Consider the following 9,664-nt stretch of genomic DNA (forward strand, 5'->3'; position numbering starts at 1 on the left):
GCATTTCTCAGTATCAGGGTGCACAAATACACTGTGCTTATGTAAAAAGGTTTGGGCTTAACAATTCATGGAATTAAGACACAATGTCCATGCTTTTGTTCATGTGTGCACCTCTGAAATTCTATGTAATAGTTATTGTATTGTTACTGAACAGGCTGTCTCATTTCCCTTAAATAAATGGGAACATTTGGTCAAAGCAGTGGGTAAATATGGACTACCCTTTTGACTTTATGAGGAGGCAATTCCACCCTTCATTCTGCTTATCTTTTTGAAAAGGCATTAGAGTCCTGATAAATATTTCAGGTTGGAACTTTGTTAAAAAATTTGTTACTGGACCTGGCACTCACCAGTGCAGATGAGCTCATGAAAGGAGTTAAGATTGTGGCAGCCTGGGATGACATGACATGCCCTGGATGAGTTTGTGATCTGAAGAAGTGTGGCCTGATGAGGAGCAGAGTCAGGACTCTGAAATTTGTGAGACGAAAATTCTGACTGTTTGAGTTGGTGGATGAGATCCCCTGGATAACTGTTCTTATGAACAGAGGGGCTGACCAGAGATGGCAACACTCAGATTTTCTTAGAGCACAGGAGCTCTTCATCATCAAATTTCCTGGTGTGCAGGAAATCAAGCAAGGCAGGCTGGAAACCAGAAGGAGCAAGGATCTGTTCCTTAAATTGAGGAGTAAGAAAAAAATGCACAGCCAGGGGGAGAAGGGGCAGGTTACCTGGGGAGCAGACTGGGATACTGTTCAAGTATGTAGGGATGGGATCAGGAAAACCAAGGTAAAGCTAGAACAGGACTTGGCAAGGGATGTGAAGAATAACAGGAAGGGATTCTATAAGTACTTAGGTCATATAAGAAAGGACAAGTAGAATGTACTCCCCATCAGGAGCAAGAAGAGTGACTTGATGGCAATGGAGAAGGCTGAGGTACTCAGTTCTTTGCCTCAGTCTTCACTGGCAGTGAGGCTTCCCACCTGTCTAAAGTCCCTGAGTTTCTGGGTGGGTGTGTGGGGGGGTGGAAGCCTTGCCACTGTAAGCAAAGAGCAGGTTCTGAACCACACCATGAAGCTAAGTAGTCATAAGTCTATGGTACTTGATGACATGCATCCCAGGATCCTGAGGGGCCTGGGTTATGTTTTGCCAAGACACTCCACCATATTTGAAATGTCAAGACAGTCAGGTGAAGTCTCTGGTAACTGGAAAAAGGGAATCATCACTCACATTTTTAAAAAAGGGGAGAAAGGAAGTTCTGAGGAATTTCAGACTCACTGGTGAGCCTTAGCTGTGCCTGGGAGGGACTTAGAGCAGACTCTTAGCAAATATCCTAAGCCACGTAAAAGACAAGGAGGTAATTTGAGGCACACAGCACAGTTTCACTGAGGGCAAATTGTACCCGACCAATCTGGTGACCTTCTGTGGTGGAGTGACTACAGCAGTCACCAGGGGAAGACTGACAGATGTCATTTATCTAGACTTCTGTAATGCCTTCAATGCCACATGACACCCTTTTCTTCAAATTATAGAGACATGGATTGGATGGATGGATGGACTGTTCAGTGGTTAAGGAATGGGCTGGTTGGACAAAGAGTTTTGTACAATGGCTCTATGTCCGGATGGAGGCTGGGGATGAGTGGTGTCTCTCAGGGCTCTGTCTTGGGTCTGGTGGTCTTCAGTATAGACAATGAGATCACTGAGTGCGCCTTCAGCATGTTTGCAGATGTCATGAAGCTGAAGTGCAGTTGACACAACAAAAAAGTTGTGGCCAACAGGTGGAGAGAGGGGATTTTACCCCCATCCTCATGAGACCTCACCTGGAGTGCTGCATTCTCATCTGGGATGCAGCACAAGATGGGAGCCTGGTGCAACACGTCCAGAGGGCCGTGAAGATGACTGAGGGCTGGAGTACCTCTCCTGCAGATATAAGCTGAGACAGCAGATGCTCAGACTGGAAAAGAGAAGGTTTCAGGGAGTTTTCATTACAGCCTTCCATTTACTATAACAGGACTTATAGAAAGGAGGGAGAGGGAGGGACTTTTTATACAGGCAGACAGTGACAGGTCACAATGGTTTTAACCTGCAAGAAGGCAGCTTTAGTTAGATGCTAGTAAGAAATCCTTTATTTTGAGGTTGTTGAAGCACTGGCACAGATTGCCCAGAGCAGTTATAGATGCCCATCCCTGGAAGTACTCTAAGCCATGCTGGATGGGTTGGTTGCTGGTTGCTGGGCTTTCAGCAACCTGATCTAGTGAGTGGCATCCTTGCCCTTTCCAGACAGGTTGGACATTTTGGGTCCTTTCCAACCCTAGAATCATTCTATGATTCTATTCTACATTTGTTCAGTCGTATTGATTTATTAATGGAAGGTTAACTCTTAACTAGCTTTCTAGGTGAATTAGAAGTTGGACTTTGTAGCAAGTTGCTTTTTCTTGAGTAAATTATTTTGATTAAGCCATCTTCTGAATGAAATTGCCAGAATAAATGTTTTTGTATGTAATATATAGCATTTTAATTTCATATTATGCATGTCCTGTTTGTTGATTTCAGATTATTGCGATAAATCAGCTTTTTTAGAAACAGGCACAAATCCAGCATATCCTCATTAGATTACAATAATTTTGTAGAATGACATTTAACTCACGTTTTCATTAAAACTTCTTTTTACTCATTTAATTTCTTTTAATTCAAAAATGAAAAAAAAGCCTTTCCATCTGTTCTTCTCTATTTGCTTTCTTCTTTAAAACAATTTTGCCCTTCTGTTTTGCCAAAAATAGTTGTACTTAACTAACTAAAGTATGATTCTACTGTGCAACTCACCACATCTCTCATGAAATTGTTTACTGTTCTTGCTGTTACTACCAAGACATGAAGGAACATTTGAGTTCAGTGTTTTCTGCACTCCTAACATAGGTGCTGTTTTGCACATTTCAGGTATGATGTCTTGTTAATGAAAACTAGATCAGATTTTAACAGGACACCACGAAAACACCACCATTTAAAATATTATTATATTAGTTATTATTAATAAAAGCTCCATTAATTATTTTAAACAATTTCAGTAATACTTTTTGTCTTTGAAGCAGAACTTCCTGTGATGAATGAGCTATCTTTATGCTAATGGAATGATTAGAGGGTGAAACATAAAAATGGTACTCTCAAAGTCCATGAGGTTTTTTCCCCTTAAATCTAATTGTGAATAGTAGTCAAAGATTCACAGAAGCAATTGTAAACTCAATGAAATTTTTCGTTGGGAAAGAAAAATCTTGCAGTTGCATTTCTTGTTGAATATCTGTTTTCAAAAGTACATATAATTTTATTTATTAAAACAGAGTGTAAAGGCAGTGATAGATATGATGAATCTTGACAAACTGATCTTGACAAACTGAAGACTTTTCCTATATCTTAATTAAAAAAAATTGTTAAAGTATGGTGCTCTAAATGAAATAATGAAACGGTGATTAAACAGGCAGTTGAAAAACTTATGTAAACAGTATTTGTTAAAGGTTAAGCAGCCAAACTCTTAGACACTTAATGACGTTTTCATTACAAATTATTCCATAGTCCTTTCCAACTTTGTACTTTCATGGATTATTTGAGTGATGGGATAGGAAGAATGCAAATTTTAAAATCACACAAAGCTAAGAGGGTCTGCAAACCTGTCAGAAGTCAAGATTCAAATTTGAAATGAACCTAAAATAGTGATAAATCATTTAAAATAAATGACAGCAATAAATTAAGAGAAGTGTGAGATTTTTATTTAGGAAAATTCAATTCCCTTAGTGCAAAGATTAATGGTGTACTGGTATTTTTGTGGAGGAGGATCTAGGGATGCTGAGTACAACATCATGCTGTGATGAAGAACTTTCATAATGGGCTACACAAATAAAAACATTTTATTTAAACACTTTTATATTTAAAAAAATATTTTCTCTCTTCAGTTCAAATGATACCTTGAGCTGAGAAGGAAAAAGACAAAGAAAAAAATAAAACTGGAGCACTACTACTACTACTACTACATGCTACTTATACAGTAATTTTTGGAGAACATGGGTATGCTCAATCTAGAGACAAGATCACACATAAATACCGGGACACTTGAATGTTCAAAGTTCTTGAAACCCCTGAGGAGGAAGAACAGTTCTTTATGTTTGTTTGGGATAGGATGAGAAGCACTTAGTCTTAAATTGCCTAAGCTTAAAAAGTCATACATTAAGAAAAAATCCTGACTTTAGCAAAGTAATGCATTCAATGAGATTATTTAGAGAAATTTTGAAACACTTGTTGGACATTTTTAGACAGCACAAACACATACAAAATGTGAAGAATGATCGAAGTCATATTGCTGCGGGCACAACAATCTCGTCAAGGTACTTTCCACTCTGTACAATTCTCAAAACTCCTATTCACATGGAATACTCATAAGTTCAAGTCATAAAAATAGACTCAGCGCCATAAAAACTACTTTGATTTTTTGCTGTTGAAAAATATAGGACATAAAACATGATCTTGGAAAGATTCTGTATTATTGTCCATTTTACCTCTTTTTAGGTTATATCATTTTAATTGGAACAGGAGCCGAGATTGAGGTTTATAATGCAAATCACCTCAACTACTAATAGCCTATATACAATTCTAAAGTGGGCAAGCCAGGTGAGATACATCATTATTTCAAGCTGCATAAATAAATAACATGGTGAAAAGACAACTTAAAAATTAATAGAAAAATATGCACTTATTTCTGAAACAGTTGCATGCCTATTATCTACTACTTAGTGAATACTGATTTTGAAGATCTCTGCTGACAAATGGTCTTCACTAGAGTGATCCAGGTGAAGAAATACCTGGGAGTTTCTCCATACTCTGAATGTTCTGAAGCTGTGTTGCTGGTTCTGTAGCTGTGCTGAGTCAATATTCTCAAATCATTAAATCCAAAAGCTGAAAAGGATTCAGAACTCAAATTGCAAGAACTATAGTAAATCTGATGAAGAGTGGCCATCTTGTTAATATTTGGTTTTTTTCTCATTTCTAAAATATGTTTGCAACTATTTCAGATATACACCACCCTGAAATTATAGCTGGTATGAACTTCAGTTCCTAGAATTCTGTGCTCTGGATGCTGTGTTGAAATGTCTTCAAGTCCTATGAGCATATTAGCATGTATTTTCTTTGCTATTGCATAGTATTCACTCAGTCTCTTTAAATATCAAGAACTGGGTTTGTGTGCATTTTTATGTGCATGTATTTATTACTTTTAAGTATATTAAAATGTATGCATATATAGAATACCTCTGTGTGTGTGTGTGTGTGTGTGTGTGTGTGTGTGTGTACAGTCCCCAGGATTACCTTTGGAGGCTGAATAGACACTGTAAGTGGAAAAAGATTTTTTTCTGTTAAGACTGAACATATGTTGTAGTTTTCCTAAAGAAAGATAATATCTTTCATATGTGAACCTTTAATATGGACAAAATAGAGTTTTAAATTTTACTTCAGTGCTGAGATATGTAAATCAGATCTGCAACATTTTGAAAAGAGAGCCATCCCCAGGAAGGTTACTTTTGTTCACCATGCAGCAATGTCTGATGGAAGAGGATTAATAGAGTTATATTTTCTAAACTGTAATTGTTCAGAGGAATTATCCAGATGATTTGAAACTGATCACTGAACACTTAGTTTTTCAGTATGAGTGGGAGTCACAGAATCACAGAATGATTTATGTTGGAAAAGACTTCCAAGATCATCAAGTCCAACATTTGACTGATTACCACCTTGCCAAATAAATCATAGAACTAATTGCCATGTCGAGTCATTTCTTGAACACTTCTAGGGATGGTGACTCCGTCACCTTCCTGGGCAGTCAGGTCCAATGGAATGTCCAACCAAAACCTCCTCAGGTGCAGCTTGAGGCTATTTCCTCCTGTCCTGTCACCAGTTGCCTAGGACAAGAGGCTGTCCCCTGCATTGCTACGATCTCCTTTCAGACAGTTGTAAGGTTTCCTCCTGAGCTTCCTTTCCTTCAGGCTCCCTCAGCCACTCCTCCTGTGGCTTACTCTCCAGACCATTCCCCAACTCCATTGATCTGCTCTGGGCATGATCATGTCTCAATGTCTTTATTGTAGTGAGTGGCCCAGAACTGGACACAGCCTTTCGAGGGGTGGCCTCACCAGTGCTGAGTACAGGGGGACAATCACTGCCCTGGCCCTGCTGACCACACTATTGCTAATATAGGGCAGCGTGCCATTGTCCTTCTTGGGCACCTGGGCACAGGCTGGCTCATGTTCAGCAAGTCAAGGAATGAGGCAGTAATCATTATGCCTTGAAATTTGCATTCAGGTTCTAAAATAGCAGATTTTCAAATGTGCTTAATAAAACTGCTTAATTATCAAAAATTACATACAATTAAAACTCTGTACAATGCTCACCTCTAACATATTTCAATTTCCGGTACTCTGGGTCTGCCAAAGGAATAGGTAGATGCAACTGTGAGCTATTCTTCCCATGTAATAAATCTCAAGTCTGTGGTGGGCATCTGGGAGATTATATGAACATTTTGCTGTTACAGAAAATTGACTAGAGTTACATCAGACAGTGTGTGGAACTGAGTTCATTAAAGTAGATTTTTGTGCTAGTGGAAAAAAGTCCACAAGAGTGGCATTTTTCTTTTTGTAAAATGTATGTCATAGTGTTGTACACTGTATCCTGTGCTTGGACTATGGTTGATTGAACAGTATATATTAAAATTCTGTTGACCTTGACAGTAAGGTGAGACAGCTGCATGACCTTCATATGCACTGACAACTAAATTTGACCCTCCAAATTCTGCAGGCACTATATCCAGAAAAAGTACCTGGAAAAAGCGTATTGACTACACACAATAAATGATTTCTAATTTTTTATTTCTTCGCAATAGAAATGTTAGAAAACTTATTCTTTCCAATCACCAATAGAGAAAATTGTGAGCAGACACAAGGAGAAAAAAAAAATGCAACCCAACTAACATCACTTGATACTTCAGTTTTAAACTATAGCTGCAACACCATAAGACTTTATGCAAGCTATCTAAGACTGAAAAAGACAAGAATTATTGTACTTTTAGAGTGCTTTTTATTTTCAAATTGACCTATACACAGCAGATACATTTTCACTGTAAGCTTAGCTTTGAATGTTATACAGTGATATTCATGCTTTTATTTCAGAGTACTGTATATGACTAATGTAGGGACACGACTTTCACTGACTAAATTTAGTCATCATAGAATATCTTAAATTGGAAGAGACCCATAAGGACCATTGAGTTCAACTCTCTTCTCTTTGCAAAACCATTTCCTAATGCCCAGTCTTAACTTCTCTTTATGCTACATAATTTCATTTCCTCGTGTTCTACCATGGGCCACCAGGATCAGCACCTGCCCCTTAAGGAAGTTGTAGAGTGTGATGAGGGTACCCCTCAGTCTTGTAAACAAAACATGGAAATATCCATAAATGTCATGTTTTTTAAAGCAAATAATTTTCTATTATCTGAAATTCAGGCAATCAGTAACTTTTAGAGACTAAACCTTTTCTCTTTTAGGTTTCTTTAACACATCTTGATTTCAGAAGGATCAGGATTAATCATATATCCAGTACATTTTTGTGCAGGGTCACAAATTTCTAGCTAAGTTTTCAGTCTACTACAAATTTCACAACACTGATTGCAGAGCGATTTTAAATTCGTAGTTTGGACTTTTAAAACTATTTTCAAATATATCCCATTTTTCTTATTTTTTATGTTTCTCTTGATTTTTACAAAGGACATTTCACAGCCTTCTCTAAGGGCTCGTATATTGCATCAAAGAAGGTGGGGAATGTATGATGTATATTAGCTTCAGAAGCACATCTGTGAGCTCAGATTGGATGAAAGGTCATAAACACAATGAATGTTGCTAGGTAACAGTGCCTTTTAGTCAATTTAGTTGTGAAAATGAAAGGGTTTTTTTGTACAAAGATAGCCTATTTGGATAGTGCAGTGAACAGTCACTTTGTTTTGATCTTCAGAGCTGTAATTTCAAAATAACAAACCTTTTCCCTTGAGAAAATAAAAAAAAACAACACATTTTCTCTATTTACAATGTACTTTACCAGAAAACATTCAAAGTCATGATAAAAATGAAAGTTGAGAGAGAGGAAATTATGATTGTTCCTGATTAATGAAAGAATAATTTTTGTTACTTGTAGTGGCTTTTCAGTTCAGATTGAAAAATATTAATAATTTCAGAGCAAAGGTATATCTATTGAAACACTGCAAAAAACTAGAGCAGCACAAAAAAGAATAATACAACAGTGAACCTGTTCCTCTTTAAAAACATTTTCTTTTAAACCAAGCACTCTTCATGAAACCTATTACTTCACTTTTGAGGAATCTTGACTCTTGTATTCTTTAAAATTATTAAATCTCAAAGAAAACAAGCCATTACTAATATATCTGAACTAAAAGTTTATGTTAGTTAAATGGATGATGCCATACTAGATTAGCAGATGATATAATCAAATGCAGAAGTTTTTCCTCTTTGCTTCTTTTTTTAAAAAGATCACATTATTTTTAATGAATTTTTGCACTCACATGATTTCATATTAGATATAGAAATTTTATGCAATGGCTACTTAGAGTCAAAAGAAAAACTGCTTTGAGAGGAGGAACTTGAGCTCATTAGTCTCACTTGAGACTAATATGATTTAAGAATTTAATTTATGCTCTATGTTTTTGTGTAATGACTCAAACCACCTTCAATAGCAGGGAATAGCATAATCAAATTCAAGTTGTCTGTTTGCTCAAGTTGCTGTTTGATGTATGAGATCCCATGGGTAAAAAGAATATAAGTATACACCTAAATAAGTACATTTAAATAGTGCCATAAAGACTGAAGATTGATTGTGTTGAAATTATCTATTAGCTATTATTTATATCTATTAACTATTAGCTATTGGAAAGCATCCAAATGAGGGCTATGAGGATGGTAAAGGGTCTGGAGAGGAAGCATTAGGAGAAGTGGCTGAGGTCAATTGGTCTGTTCAGCCTGGATGAGACTGAGGGAAGACCTCATTGCAGCCTAAAACTTCCCTGTGAGTGGGACAGGAGGGGCAGACACTGATCTCTTTGCTCTCATGACCAGTGATGGGGGCTGAGGAAATGACAATGAAGCTGAGTCAGGGAAAGTTTAGGTTGGATATCAGAAAAAACTTTGTACCACAAGGGAGTTGGTTTACTGGAACAGGCTCACCAAGGATGTGGTTACCAAGACTGAAAGAATTCAAGTAGCATTTGGACAATTCTCTCGGGCACATGGTGTGATTCTTGGGGATGGTCCTTTTCAGGGCCAGGAGTTGGATTTGATGATCCTGATTGGTCCTTCCAAGTCAGCATATTCCATGATTTTATAATATTCTAGATTAAGACAGTGTAGTTATACCAATGTATGGCACTTGTTGTGTCACCTTGCCTTGATTTGAAGGGCTTCTGAAAAATACACATCCTTTGCAAACTGCAGCTACAACTCCCTCTGCTTGTTTCACTAACTGCTTCAACTGCTGATTGGAATCTGCTTCTATTATCATCTCACATTTTTAATAAAAATACACTTTTATATTTCAAAGGTTGCTATTTATTTTAATCCTTGCAATATCACTAGGC

The sequence above is a fragment of the Molothrus aeneus genome, chromosome 6, assembly GCF_037042795.1.
Source record: "Molothrus aeneus isolate 106 chromosome 6, BPBGC_Maene_1.0, whole genome shotgun sequence".
In the NCBI taxonomy this organism is placed as follows: Eukaryota; Metazoa; Chordata; class Aves; order Passeriformes; family Icteridae; genus Molothrus; species Molothrus aeneus.